Here is an 11670-nt window from a genome sequence, read left to right on the forward strand (position 1 = left end):
TGACTTATTTCACTTAAAAGGTCCTCAAGGTTCATCCATGTTGTACAAGCATGTGACAGGGTTTCCTTCCTTTTAAAGGCTGGATAATGTTCCAGTGTTTGTATATGCATTTTGTTTATCCACTCATCTGTGAATGGACACTTGGGTGACTTCCATCTTTTGACTCTTGTGAATACTGTTACTGTGTCAGGTTACATATTTAAGCCACATAACGATTTAGTGATTTAGGAGATGTTAAACTCACATTCCAGGAGAGGGCATTGAGTCTGAATGGAGTAAAATGACTTGAGACATAGTAAGAGGTGCATGAGAGTTAAAGGTCCAGGGAAGACCGTCATTTTAGTGACAGCCCAGAGATAACAGGCTGCCCTGTCAACTCAAGCAGAGACTGTGAGGAGGAAGGAGAAACAAGGAAGGGTGAGGAGACTAGAATTCTCAATTCCTTACGACTCAGACATATTTATTTTTGTCCCTGTATACCTTAAGATAAAAACATCAGTTGAACTTTGCTTAATGTTTTCTATAGATTTAGGAAACCTAAAGATACTTCATCTTTCTTTCAAATTTCCAGTTCTGTTTTTAAGAGAATTTGTAAGTGGGTGGTTATCAAGTGACCTCTAATATTCAAAATGTATCACTGTACTCATTTGATTCCAGGAACATAGTCCCAGAAAGCAAAGTGGAAACAGTACAAAAAAAAAAATCAAAGGAAGAAGAGACCTATATATGAATTTGCAGACACTCAGAAAATGAGTCTGCTTCACATCACTGCCCTCGCTCATTCCTATAGGCACTGAGTAAGCCAGCTGGTGGGTGTGGTAGAAAAGAACATAGACCTCATGATAGGGCAGACATGGATTCAGGGCTAACCCTGCTATTTACCAGTCACATGCCATCTCTCTGAGCTTCAGTTTACTTATCTATTAAAGATATTAATACACACACCACAGGGTTGCTTTGGTACGTGTTTAATAATATACATACAAAATCGATTAATATAACACATGCATGCTCAACAGTTCCCACCTTGGTATTGGCCATGAAACCAAAGGTACCACTCATTCTAAATTCCCTTCATTCACTGCCAGTAGCTTAGTACTTCAGTGTTCTTTTCCTGATGAGTCATCCAAATCATTCTTGAAGGATCAGTATCAATGTCCCTGTCTTTAATTCACTAGCCATTGTCATCAGGCAGTCATTACTAGGAATATCTCCAATGTATATTTTGGGTTTTAGGCATAGTTGTTATTGCCCCATTATGTACCAGCCACTTAAATTCTCCTTGGTAATAGGAATAGGTCACTCCAGTCAGTATAGAAACCCCATCCTCTGCCTATTTCATCAGTGGCTGCAGAAGCCCCACGGAGCCGGGGGATAGTTGTAAATTCCAATTTATTAGAACCAGGTTTGCTACCTACTCTGGTAGAAGGTCTTCTCCCAGACCTTAGGGCTGAGCCATATGTTAAGGGTTGGAAAGAAAGTGTTCTGTAAAGGAGTTCCTAGTCTGATGGTGATAGGGGCCACTTCTACCTCCCTGCCTTAGATTCTCTGAAGTGTGTGTATATATAGTAGATATGAAAAAAAAAGCCACCATATATTAGTTCATTTTAATCTCTTACCAGAATTTGTGGGATAACCTTCCTATCTCATAGGATGGGGTTTCCAAACTGGTATCATACCTGTGTCTTCAGCAGGGCATTTCATAGTCTTATTGGGCTTTTTCTGGCTGATGGTATACAGTATGAGACCTATGCATTCCATAGGACAATCGCATTATCAGAATTCTTTGATTGTAAAATCAGTTCCTCGGTTACAGGTGATGTTGTTGGGATGTCCTGATGTTGTAAGTCTAGAAATGGTGGTGCTGGCAGAAGCAGTGTAGGAAAGTGAACCTGTCTTTGGAATATTACCAGATGTTTTGTGAGGACAAACTGCTGTTGGTTCAAGACAACTAATGTGCCACTAGAAGACTGTCTAGATTCTCCTAGAAATAGTGAAAAATCAGGCTCAGAGTTGGCCTTTTATGTATCTGTCCAGAGCAGCAGGGGTAGAGGCTCTACCTGAGTAAGGGTTTACCCTCACTAAGGCTTCTCTGTTTACTTCTCCTGATATGGACTCTTGTATGGGAGCCCACTGAATGGCAACAGGTCACTGGGGCAGAGACTGATCAATATCCACAGGCTGGGTCATCTTGTTTACCTGGATTATTACTAATTACAATTGATGCATTTAGAGTCTAGGTACCTGGCACAGGGTATCTAGTTTAGTCATAAGGGGTTTAAGCCCTGTTTGTTACCATATAAAGTGATCTTAACCACAGTTCTGGCAAGCCTTTATTTCTACATAAATAAGGCCAACTCTTCTTAGTCTCAACTCAAATGCCATCTTCTTTACATAAAGACTTTTCTAGTCCTCTCTTGTCTGTTAGAGTCCATTTTAGTTTTTACATGTGCTTTACTTTCTTTCAGAGGCATAAATTGCTACAGAATACGATTGGTGTCTGATTACTCTCTAGGTAAAGCACAGTGAATAGAGGAACCACAATATTGTGAATTATTTTAAAGACGATTGGGTAATGTAGATTTTATTTTATTTTTATAAATTTATTTTTTATTGGTGTTCAATTTGCCAACATATAGAATAACACCCAGTGCTCATCCCATCAAGTGCCCCCCTCAGTGCCCGTCACCCAGTCACCCCCACCCCCGCCCACCTCCCCTTCCACCACCCCTAGCTCGTTTCCCAGAGTTAGGAGTCTTTCATATTCTGTCTTCCTTTCTGATATTTCCCACTCATTTTTTCTCCTTTCCCCCTTATTCCTTTTCACTGTTTTTTATATTCCCCAAATGAATGAGACCAGGAAATACAAATCAAAACCACAATGAGATACCACCTCACACCAGTGAGAATGGGGAAAATTAACAAGGCAGGAAACCACAAATGTTGGAGAGGATGCGGAGAAAGGGGAACCCTCCTGCACTGTTGGTGGGAATGTGAACTGGTGCAGCCACTCTGGAAAACTGTGTGGAGGGTCCTCAAAGAGTTAAAAATAGACCTGCCCTACGATCCAGCAATTGCACTGTTGGGGATTAACCCCAAAGATACAGATGCAGTGAAACAGCAGGACACCTGCACCCCGATGTTTCTAGCAGCAATGTCCACAATAGCCAAACTGTGGAAGGAGCCTCAGTGTCCATCGAAAGATGAATGGATAAAGATGTGGTTTATGTATACAATGGAATATTACTGAGCCATTAGAAACGACAAATACCCACCATTTGCTTTGACGTGGATGGAACTGGAGGGTATTCTGCTGAGTGAAATAAATCAACTGGAGAAGGACAAACATTATATGGTCTCATTCATTTGGGGAATAATGTAGATTTTAGAATGGATAGAACAGGGAGCAGTCTCTCACGAAGAGATGGAATTTGTCTTAGGTTTCATCCATCTACTTCCATTTATCATCTTCCCTCCCATCCCGGATTTGAGAGAGAATCTGGCATTTTCTAGTTTTAAGGCAAAGAACACATCCTGGAATGCAAAGCTAGAAAAGCTAAAGAAATAGTTTCATCAGAAAGACGTCCATATGTCAACATAGTTAATCCATTAAAAATTATCTCTTTGCCTTTTAGAGCCTGAAACACAAGAACCTGAAAATTTTCTAAAATTTCATTGGATGAATAAAAGGAGTTGGGTGATATGTATGGGAAAGCGTTGTATTGGGGTGCAGCCCATGGAGGACAGATTTTGACCTCCGAATTAGAAAACCCACCAGAAAAACCTTAGGAACCGCTAATGGCTTCAGACACAGCCTTGAAATGTCCTGTTTTCAAATATGCAGGAACCTGGAATGGAATAAAGAGGAATCAGGACATCCTGCAGCATAACCTGTTACCTCTACATTGTCTTCTCCATGCTGGAGAGAAAGGAAGAGGTGATGGCTGAAGTTAGTGAATTAAATCCTCTGACTTTTACCAAAATAACTCATTTTTCAAGAATATCAAGGTCATGAAAACCAAGAAAAAAAAAACTGAGAAACTGCACAGACCAGAAGAAACTAAGGAGACAGGATGACTAATTGCAGTGTGGGTCCCTGCACTGGATCCAGGACCAAAAAATAGATACTAATAGAAAAGCTGTCAAAATCCAAATAAAATCTGGACTTTAGTTAATAGCAATGTACCATTATTAATTCCTTAGTTCTGACAAATGTACCATGTTTATGTGAGTTGTTAACATTAAGGAAGCTAAGGGAAAGATATATAGAAACTACACTATCTTTGTAAATCTTCTGTAAATCTAAATGTATCCCCAAATAAAAAGTTTATTTGAACTGCCCCCCCACCCCACCCAAAGTTGTAGGAGAGATGTGATCTGTAAATGGGCAAGGTAAGGGAGTCCAGACATTACTGAAACCTCTTCTCGATTTCCTACTGGAAGGGAAAGGAGCTCATATGGAGCTTATGTGATATGCCAAGTCCTTTTCTGAGTGCCTTTATAGGCTAGCCTAATTCTAACAATCTCACAAAATAACTATTTTTCCTTGTTTATAAGTGAAGCATAAAAGGCTCAAGGGGTTAATTTGCTTATTATCACACAATTGATACTTGAAATAGATCTCAGCTTTTCTGCTACATCATGCTTGATATATGACCACTAAAGGTATTATGAGGAAAGACATCGCTTCATCATTACAGCTTCATTTTCAACCACCTTCATTCCCTAGGTACAGGCAAAAAGTTAGAGAACTTTTTTCCTCTCTAGCATGCTCCTCACGTATAAAGCAGTCATGCACATCTTTTTGGCTACACTATCTGGCTTCTCTTTGGCAGGATTTGGAAAGAACTTATGCTTATTCTGTCCAGAGATAGACATTCCTCATGGTCCCTGGTGCTACAGCAGGACAGTTGTGTGTCCTGGTCTCTAACTATCCTCTTAATCCCCACTTGCTTCCATCTGTCACCAGGCTATTCATGGGGATGGCTCTTTGGGAATGGCAGGTGCTCTGTATGGGGCAACTTAGTATTCTTCTAATCCCCCCAAGAAAAATCATCAGGATGTACTGCTTGATGTTTCCTTCCAAGTCCCAGAGCTGCCTGGCAGCACTCAAGGGGTTCAGAAAGTTCAAGTATGAAAATACCTTGGATTTGCACTTGGATCCCAGAAGACCAGTTATTCCCCTACTTCTACCATGAAGATTATAAAAATATTGGTCTTTATTGAAACAGCCAAAAAAAAATGCTTTTTACAAACAGAAAAACAGATGAGAAGAGACACACACTCTGGAGCAATGGTGAGTCCTGGCACTGGAGGGTCAAAGCTGGGGTCCAGAGTGAGGAGGTGGAGTACAGAACCTTGTGGTGTCAGCCTGTATCAGCATTTCTGCCTTTGGGTGGCACTGAACAGTCTCCGTTTAGGGCAGGCAACAACCCTCTGGTCTTTCCAAATCCTGAGAGGTGAGTGTTACTTTAAGGCCTTTGCTGATTCCTTTTCTTATAATAGGCTTGGGTGGGCATCTGTAATGAGTTCCTTTTACATCAGTCAATGCCATCTTTTGAGCTAGATCATTTCTTACTGTTCTGGGCTAAGCAACATGGTTACCTCATGATACAGGAAATCTTGCTCCTTCTCAATGTTCAATTAACTGGCCAAAATCTGGGCAAAATGAACTATAGGTAAATCCCCAGGTTCACCTGCAGAGGCTTCTTGGTAGGACAGGCTGAATTGGACTGATTTCCTGCATCCTAGTGTGCAGCTTTGATTTTGGGGCAAAGACAGGCACAGGGGATGGACTCTGCCTCAGCCTGGGGTTCAGGTGTGTGACCAAACCTCCCTTGAAACAGCATATTCTGACTAGTTTGAGCCAGTATGGAGGGGTCAATTTCCATCTCATTCTAAGTCAGGAAGGCAGTCAGCTATGTAACAGATGATCAAAATTAACATTGAAAAGATTATGATTTCCTGATGAACTTATTTAACCTTGCCAAAAAGTCAATGAGAGTAGTACTTTTATTATGTTTTATAGGTCAGAACATTAGGACAGAGAGGTTAAGACATTTGCCCATAGTCATGTGGCTAATCAGTAGTATAAAGACAAGAGTCAAACCCAGGCAGTCTGGTCTATTGCATATACTTCTACTCCGTACTGCCCTTCCAAGATAAGATACATGTAAGATGCCAGCCTGTCCCAAACTCTGAAATGGTAATGTGAGGAGATATATGATTTTAATAGAATGTACATTATTTATTCTAGTAAAGACATTCAAGGAAGTTGGAGAGATCACTTTTGCAGACATTTCTAAGCTTTATGTAGTGATTCTAGAGGGAAGATCACAGAAGGTTGGGTTTTAACAGATTCATGGGTGCTGATTTATACAAACAGGCCTATATACCAGGATGGTTCTATCATTTTAAATTTAATACCATTAAAATTTAAATTAATACTAGAGATCCTCCCACACCATTCCAGACATTGGCATCTCATTGTAAATAACCAGGCTTCATCAGTCAAATCTATTCAAGGATTCTGATGGCCAACTTTCAGAATGAGGCAATACATGTAGTTAAATTTGAAGGGGATCTGTTTTTTTAATCACTTTAAATATTTTTTAATACTGATAGAATCAGATTTACTTAATAGGGATTTTTTTTTACTCTATGGATCCTAAATCTACATATAAATGAAAGCCTTTTGAGGAATTTCAATTTTTTCCTTCACTCAGATTTCACTGCAATTTTGTTGGCAGCTTTCAGGATCTAAGTCCTATATTAAAGCTGTTAACTCAGAATCTCTGTTTATATGTGGTATGAGGAGGAATGATGTATGGAGGGTAGGAAATCTCCTCATACATCTCCCATTCATTCATAGATCAGAATAGCAGCTTCAAACAGCTAGAAAGCAACTGGAGGCAGAAGGAGCCTGAGTTATTTCTGGGGAGCTGGAGACCCTGCAGAAAGTCTGTGACTGCTATGTAATGTGTGTGGTCCAGGCAGGTTTATGCTAAGCTTATTTCTGAGCAGAGCAGGGACAGAGTTAATCTTGGCTGAAGCATAACAGCATCATGGGCTTGGGGAAAACTTGGGTCCAACAGTACTAAAGCCCATTTTTCCATTACCTTCCTCTTGGTCCCAGGAGGGGGCTTCTTCAGTCCCAGGACAAAACTGGCAAATCCAGAGGCTTAAGGCCTTACATCCCCTTGAGTGCTGGGGATTGATACCTGGTTGCCATAGAAATCTTTTGGATTGGGGGAAAAGGGTCTCTAACCTTCTCTAAGCTGATCATTTATTTTTCAGTGGCTCATAGTTTGTCTTTCTCTAATCAGGGAAGTCTGTTCCCAAATGGCCTGTAGCCAAAGTCTTTGTACTATTCATGGCCTTCTGGAACCTGAATGAGTAAGATTGTAAAGGAACAAAAAGTGTACTTTAATTCTGCCCCTCCCCCATCCTCAGAAGGTTCTCTTCTGCATTGTTTCCCTCTTTTTGTCTCCCTGTTTTTTTATTTCCAGATATAGTTTTATCATGTTTCTCCTTTGCTTTCTCAGGAGATTAATACTTTGAAAAGTCCTCTTCCTAAACCATGAGCCTATAATTAAACCCATGCACTATGCAAAACAGGGATAGGATAGTTAAAATAAAAAAAATTGGCCCCTTATAAACTTAGAACTTTTCTATGGGGAAGTTCAAGGATTGATGCACATTATAAGTGGTCAGAGAGGATGCAGGGGTGGTAAACGAGGAGATCTCATACTTCTGTAGTCCTATTTCATCTTTGGGGATGAACATTTGTGGCACAAATAATCACCCTAGCTAGCACAAAGTAGTAGCATAACGCTGTGCTTAAGAATATGGGTTCTGGAGTCATATTGCTTAGATTTGAATCTAGGCTCATCCACTTTCTTACTTCATGATCTTAAGTAGTTTTCCAACCACTTTGGTGGCTCATTTTTCACATATGCAAAGTGGGAACGATGATTATACTCACCCCACAAAGCGGTAAATACTCAAATATTATCCATTATTATTTTTAAGTGTTTATTAGGTGCCAGACAGTGTCCTAAATGTTTTGCATGTACTCTTATTTTATAATGATATAAAGGGATAAATATTACTGTCAAAGATTTCAGAGGTGAGGATTCTGAGGAATGGACAGCTGCATGAGCTTTGGAGTCAAATGGATGGAACTTGAAGCTGGTCTTCTCTTCTGCTGACTCTTCATGTGGTCCTTGACAAGTTTCCTTACCTTTCAGGCTCAATTTCTCCATCTCCAGAAGGGGGATGATGCCACTAGGAGACTTTATGAGATAAAATATGAAATCTGCTTGTTACTACATTTTAATAAATGCCTACCATGTGTTCACACTTTGTGAGGCATTATTGTCCTTTGCCTATGACAAGAATATAACTTTTTGGAGAACTCCTTGTCACCCCTGCAGCATGGGAGTGGGGGATGAGGGAGTAGACTCTCTGTATCAGATGCTGCAGCATTCTTGGGTCTTGGGTGCATGTGGACTGTGGAAGGTGACTTTGTGACTCCTCATCTCTGGATGCAGGGACCATCCTTGTGGAAAGGATGGAAAAACTAGGCAGGATTGGAGCATGGATTGATGCCTGGCTAGATTGATCTGAGGACCACTTCTAGTAGATGATCTCACTCCAGTCTCCCACTTCTGTATCTGCTTTTGAGGAAGTGTGGTTGGAAAAAGGGGACAGAAAGATTGGCCTTTAAATTGTCTCGAGGGCCAAAGATCTAATAACCATAAAGTGCCAGAACCGTTCTTCCTTGTATAAAGCAATTAAGCAAACAGCCTTTGTCTTTAGACCAGCTTGGATTTATTTATTTTTTATTTTTATTATTTTTTTAAATAAATTTATTTTTTATTGGTGTTCAATTTACCAACATACAGAATAACACCCAGTGCTCATCCCGTCAAGTGTCCCCCTCAGTGCCCGTCACCCACTCACCCACACCCCCCGCCCCCCAGCTTGTATTTAAATCTGAGATCTACCTAGTTTCATGGCCTTGGTAAAGCACCTAGCCTCTCTGAGCCCCAGTTTTTTTTAAAATCAGAAAATGGAAAAATACTCCATAGGGTTGGAGGATTAAGAAAGCAATATGTATATAGAGCATTTATAAAAAGCAAATGTATTATTTCTGACTTTTACTATTATATTATATTATTATAATATTATATATTATAGTATAATTGTATATATTATACTATTATTTTTTAAAATTTCTTTTTATTGGAATTCAATTTGCCAACATATAGCATAACACCCAGTGCTCATCCCATCAAGTGCCCTCCTCAGTGCCCGTCACCCAGTCACCCCAACCCCCCGCCCACCTCTCTTTCCACTACCCCTTGTTCATTTCCCAGAGTTAGGAGTCTTTATGTTCTGTCACCCTCTCTAATATTTCCCACTCATTTTCTCTCCTTTCCCTTTTATTCCCTTTCACTATTTTTTATATTCCCAAAATGAATGAGACCATATAATGTTTGTCCTTCTCTGATTGAGTTATTTCACTCAGCATAATACCCTCCAGTTCCATCCAGGTCGAATCAAATGGTGGGTATTTGTCATTTCTAATGGCTGAGTAATATTCCATTGTATACATAGACCACATCTTCTTTATCCATTCACCTTTTGATGGACACTGAGGCTCCTTCCACAGTTTGGCTATTGTGGACATTGCTGCTATAAACATCGGGGTGCAAGTGTCCTGGCGTTTCATTGCATCTGTATCTTTGGGGTAAATCCCCAGCAGTGCAATTGCTGGGTCATAGGGCTTTACTATTATATTGTAAGGAAAAACTTAGAACCCCAAAGATGAAGAAAGGAGAAAGAAGAAAGCAAGGAGCATTGCCAAAAAAGGAAAGATGGGGTAGAGCAAAGTGGATGTAACTCTAGTACACTAATGTAGGGATTTCTAGGAATCAGAGAAAGGATATGTCCAAGCTTCTAAGCACCTGAGATGTCAGATGCTGACCTTTCTTCAGGTGTGGTTGTGGGCATGTGGTTGTCATTTCACTGTTATGTACAGAAGGTTCATACAGAATAACACTATGTGGAAAGACAGCCAGTGAAAACATTGCTTTGGGTAGGCTCTAAGCTGCTATTTTGCTGAAGAGACCAAGTTGTTTACAGAGAAAAGCCCTTCCATTTGGGCTCTGGTCCTTAGATAATGCATGTCTTGCCTTACAGTTTGGGAAGAGTTTTATAAGCTATCTACCAGCACGTGGCCTTGAGAATCAGTGCTGAGCTGAGATCAGGATCATTCCTTTACAACATGTTTGTCTTGCAGCAAGTTAGTCAACCTGAGACTCATCTTATGATGATGATTGTAGGGAACATCCTTACTCAGTGTCTGGTACATGGCCAATAAATAATAGCAACTATTCTTATTATCATCAGAAACTGATGGGTAGATTCGTATACACTCATACTGGAACAAAAAAGCACATTCCTTTAGGATATGTCTGCCTTATGTGAGCGTTCATTGCTATAGGCCACTTCCTAGCACAGTGATTGGCATAGAACAGAAAGCCAATTTAGTAAGATAGTGCTTGTAAGAAAAGTAATCTATTCATACCTTCAACAAATAGACAAAATTGAAGGAAGGCAGGCAGATAGAATCATGCCGTGTACATTCTGTTCTAACAGGCAAAATATTCTGTGGTATTAGAAGTCAGAAAGGTGGTTATCATTGAGAGAATGGGGTGACCATAAGGGTCCCAGAGGGTTCTTGGGGGGCGCTGACAATTGTTCTATTTCTTGATCTGGGTGCTTGCTACACAGGTGTGTTCACTTCGAGGAAATTCATCAATCTTTATGAATTATTCAATTATTAAATCTTATGATATGTAGCCTTTTCTTGTGTATTTTATATTTCAATGAAAAAGATTCTAAGAATGATCTAATATAGTAAATTTTCTGAATAGGAAGATGTCTTATGAATGGTGTTTATAATGGTTAGGGGAGAGGTGATTGAATAAACTCCAGATGCAGGATGGACAAAATCTCTCCGCTTCTGCACCCAGTATAAAGATCTTACTTATGATCCTGCAGAGTCAGGGGCTAGGAGATCATTAAAGGAAGTTATGATAGGAGACATCCTCTTATAAAAAACTGATAGTTGCATTTCTTCCCTATGTATGTATTCCTTTAAATGTCCATACTTGCCTTTTCTTAAGTATCTGAGAATTGTAATGGAGGTTTGGATAATGTATCAATACAGAAAGACTGAAAAAAATAGGAGGCTGTTGTTATAATATCTATAGAAATGATGACAATTTGTAGTTTCACTGGAAGAGGGGAGTGTCAAATAAAATTGATTTTGGGAATAGGATATGGGGTGAAAAGGTGTACTAGGTTTTTTGTTTTATTTTTTCCTGGCGATTTCATGGATAACTGGAATGGGAGGAATGTCTGACAATATTAGAGGGTGAATTTTGGGGATAAAGTAGGAGAATTACAGTTTAATGTTCTGTGGGAGACTCAATTTATAATGCAAACCATTGTGAACGTAGTTTATAGACCCATGGAGATGCAGAGTTATTGCTGAGGAGAGAAGCTGGGGAAACTGGAGAGCCTGAAGGTACAATGTGAAGTTATGGGATTAGAGGAACTTACACAGCACACTCTGGGCCCCTGCTTAACATTATTAAT

At 39.8% G+C, this 11670-nt stretch overlaps 1 long non-coding RNA gene across 1 annotated transcript; it reads left to right on the forward strand.

Annotated features, from left to right (window-relative positions):
- Positions 1-1809: 1809 nt before the first annotated feature.
- On the forward strand, positions 1810-4135 carry LOC125753257 (uncharacterized). Its single transcript, XR_007404641.1, has 3 exons — positions 1810-1843; positions 2469-2572; positions 3636-4135. It is a non-coding gene; the product is annotated as an uncharacterized LOC125753257 (long non-coding RNA).
- The last annotated feature ends 7535 nt before the right edge of the window (positions 4136-11670 follow it).

This window comes from Canis lupus, chromosome 21 (assembly GCF_003254725.2).
Source record: "Canis lupus dingo isolate Sandy chromosome 21, ASM325472v2, whole genome shotgun sequence".
Classification (NCBI taxonomy): Eukaryota; Metazoa; Chordata; class Mammalia; order Carnivora; family Canidae; genus Canis; species Canis lupus.